The sequence below is a fragment of the Herpailurus yagouaroundi genome, unplaced genomic scaffold, assembly GCF_014898765.1.
Source record: "Herpailurus yagouaroundi ecotype Mexico unplaced genomic scaffold, PumYag 100, whole genome shotgun sequence".
Taxonomy (NCBI): domain Eukaryota; kingdom Metazoa; phylum Chordata; class Mammalia; order Carnivora; family Felidae; genus Herpailurus; species Herpailurus yagouaroundi.
This window is the reverse complement of record NW_024412391.1, coordinates 31,479,136-31,483,404: the sequence shown is the minus strand read 5'-3', so window position 1 is coordinate 31,483,404 and position 4,269 is coordinate 31,479,136.

Below are 4,269 nucleotides of genomic sequence, written 5' to 3'. Positions count from 1 at the left end.
CTCTCTCTCTCTCTCTCTCTCTCTCTCTCTCTCTCTCTCTCTCTCTCACACACACACACACACACACACACACACACACACACACACACACTTAGGCTCTCTCTAAAACAAAAAATGAAAATTTTTTCTTTCATATAAAAAAATTTTGGTGGCTTTTTACTGCCTACAAAAGATCCAGATTTCTTTCAATTTGAAAAATTAAGAGCTAGTAACTGGTCACCCACCTTTAATTCTCCTAGCGTTATTGTTTAACTTAGACTTTATGCACTTCACATCTGATTCAGACACAGCAAACTATTTTAATTTCCTCAGTCCGTAAAACCTTTGTTTGAAAATCTTCTCTGCAGCATGTTTTAAACATTTGGTTGTTAACTGCTTACATCTGTCTCCCTCACTAGAGTGTCAGTCACTCAGGACAGAGGCCATGTCTTGTTCATCACTGTGTACCAAGCAGATAACAGAAGGTAAGGACTCAGGATACATTAGTTGAGTGAATGAATCATTTAGTAAATTCTCTACATAGGGTAGAGTGCAGATAAAGCTGACATGATGCTCCAAAGAGATGAGTTTTGGTTTTCATAGGTAGGAGACTTTAGGAGGAGAAAAACTGGGAGGGGCGCTATCTTCAGATCTGGCCCAGATTTGAGCTAGAAGCAAGTATTGAGCTCTGATAAGTATTCTAAAGTTAGTGAGTGGGAAGCCAAATTGGGAGCATGGTCAGGGCTGCACTTGAGGTCAGGAACCAGAAACCAAAGATATGAATTGAATCAAGAATAAAATTCAATATAATTAGAGGAAAACAGATTCTGTGTTATCTTTCCTAAAGCTTCCCATAGATAGCTCTCTTGTAGCAGATGGGCCAAAGTTATATTTTTTGCTAAGATCCCAAGTTAGAAAGAATCTGTGTAGGTAGAGTAGAACCCAATATTTTGACAGGCGGCTGAGTTGAGAGCAGATCTGACTTCCACTCCTGAGTACTAAGCAGCTTAACCAATGCATGTGTGCACCAACAGTTAGAAGTGGACAAAAGACATTCCAGTTAGGAGAAAGAGAATGGAAGAAACAGGCTCAGAGATGAGGAATTTCTAATACTTCCTTGTGGTGGAAAAATTCGATATGAGCAAGCAGTAGAGAAATGATCAGGGACTCTAGGAGGCTTTAGTTTGTTGTTCATGCATCTCAATGGGAGCCAAAGATAGAAAAAATGTGATCTTGGAAAGATCTGTGGGTGTAGCTTTTGTCTTATGGAATGAGCCCCCATTGAAATCCATGGGAGACACAAAAAATTTTTGAGAAAATTATTTCAGCAGAAACACTTCCATTTAGGTGGAAAGAGAGAGTACAAAATGAAAGGAGGCTGTTAGACTCCCAACATTCTCCTGTCAGCAAGTAGACTGATAAAGCTACTTGGTTGTAAACATTTGCTATCCTTTATGACAAAGGAAAGATGATTCAAAGGGCAGAACCAAGATCCCAGATGACTGGACCATGGAGAATTGTTGAAACTAAATAAAGGAACTCCCAACTTTTGTCTAGCTAGACTGATTTTTGAACTGCTATCGACTAGTAACTCTTTTTTTTTACCTCCCATTTCCCCCTCTTTATGAATGGGAATGTCTAGAGCTGTTTTCCTACACCTGTCCCACCATGGCATGTTGGGTATGTTGGGACAGATAACTTTAGTTTCACAGATGTACCTATGGAGAAGAATTGTTTCTCAGGAGTTGTACTTGATAGGTTGTACCCAGGAGCCTAATCTGTACCTGGACCTGATTTAGATGATGAGAGTTTGGACTTTGTATTCGTACTTTAATGCATTGAGCCTCTTGGGAATCTTAGGAAGAGGAAAATGTATTTTGCGTGTGGAAGAGATATGAATCTCTGATGGCCAGAGGCTAGACTGTGGCAAATGGACTCTAAGGTGGTCCCCATGATCCCCATTTCCTGGTGTTATTGCCTTTTCTTGCAGGCCCTACGACTTGATTCTAACCATTAGAATAGGGTAAAACAATGGAAAGTCACTATAATGACTGTGTTACATTTTACTAGATTCTGTCTTGCCAGTAGATTTTCTCTCTGTCTCTTCATTTGCTGTTTTTAAACAAGTAAGTCTCTGTGAATCATGTAGCTGCAAGGAAGTGAATGCTTCCAACAACCACATGAGCAGGGAAGTGGATCTTTCCCTAGTTGAACCTCAGCCCGGGCCAGGATCTTTGTATTGCAGTAATTAGTTATTCAGCAATAGATACCTAACATTTTAGCCTAGGAGGCAAAAATCCTGACAAGCTTCACTTTCTTCCCCAGGGAATACAAACAGTTAACGTATCAAGTTTTGAGGGGGAAACAATTGTATTTTATCTTACTAAGCTTTGTCAAAGCCTTCTCAAACATTTTATTAGTTTTCTATTCAAAGAAGTAAAGAGTTATTAAAGCCTATTTTCCACTCAGATTAATCATCTGCTTTCTTCTCTAGCCCTTCTGTATCTGCCCATCTTCACTTCCAGTGCAAGCTATGTCCAAAGCCACCTCTTCTGGTCTGGTTTCAGGTAGTAGGCCCTTTACTGCCATCAATTGCTTTTAGATTACTCCAGTGGCCCATTTTCATTTTAACAGCTTTTTCTCACTTCATAAATGTGTGAGAATTCAGCATGTCCTGTGGTGACGTTGACTGAATTATAACCATTTATGAACATGTTATGTAAATGAATATTAATCAGAATATTGTATGCATTTATTATCCATTTTGTCCTTGACAATAAAATGTACAGAGAGACTATGGAAAAATATTCTTGACATTCTCTATATTGATTTAGGGCAAGTGAGAGAAGCAAAGCTATTTCTTTGGACATTCTGAACCCAACAGTTGACAAATTTTAAAAGTAAAATAAATGACTCATAATGATTCCTATGATTCTTTTCCTTAGCATCTCTGCTTGCTATTTTTTAGATATTGTTATTACTTCTTCCTATTTTATGTGTGTCTGTGCCACTGTGTATCTCCCTGACTAGTTTTTAAGTCAGTGGAAATGGTGCACCTTGGGATATAAGAACGAAATTTAGGGAGACCTGAGTAAGTTAAAAATTATTATAATCAATAACATGATACTATACATTGACTTCATAAACCGTGCCTTTAAAAACTTCACTTGAAATAGATTGACAAAGTGTCATATTAACATTATTAACAATTTGTCACCAATGTATGCATTTTTCTAAAAAGATAAGCAGAGCTAATGAATGTAAGGAATGTAAACACATGGAGAAAGTCACTGTTAAGTCTGTAGCTTGAGAAGCCTGAAAGGTACTGTTCCACTTCTCTCATTTTGCAGATGAGGAACCTCAGATCCAGGGAACTGATTCATTAATCTGGGCTCCAGGGCTATCAGATTGTAAAGGACACCAACACTGAGAGGCATCGTTTGCATGATCTAAGTTTAGACCATGTGAATGGTGCCCCTGAGTTTCCAGGGCACAACCTGCATGACTACAAATTAGTACAGCCCTCTTAGTTTTTTTTTTTTATTTTTTTTTTTCAACGTGTATTTATTTTTGGGACAGAGAGAGACAGAGCATGAACGGGGGAGGGGCAAAGAGAGAGGGAGACACAGAATCGGAAACAGGCTCCAGGCTCTGAGCCTGAATCAGCCCAGAGCCTGACGTGGGGCTCGAACTCACGGACCGTGAGATCGTGACCTGGCTGAAGTCGGACGCTTAACCGACTGCGCCACCCAGGCGCCCCAGCCCTCTTAGTTGATGTAACTCGTGGGACAAAAATGATGATCTGTGAGATCCCGGAGTGGGGCTCCTTCACCTATGCTCCACTAGCCTTCCTGGTGTCTTTTTCTGTTTGTTTTGATTCCGTTTTTAAAAAGCCTAATGATTAACCACTTTTCTCATGATGTTTATGTTTTTCAGGATGTGTGCTGTGTTAGGGCTTTCCTGTGGAATTCATGCAAAGAAAGGAAAAGAGCCTTTTATTATTTGAACTATGGCCTTGGGTTAAATCCTTCTCACATTTGTACCTTAATATTCAAAGAAGCCATCATCAAGTCTATTACAGATGAAAATAAGGAGTTTGATGAGAATGAAGATCATGGAAAGGCAAATATAGTTTTCAAAAAGCTTTTGAAATTATGAATTGTAAATTAATACGTTCCTTCTGTTATCTAAAGGTTTTTTTTAAGTTTATTTATTGTGTGTGTGTGTGTGTGTGTGTGTGTGTGAGAGAGAGAGAGAGAGAGAGAGAGAGAGAGAGAGAGAGAGAGAGAG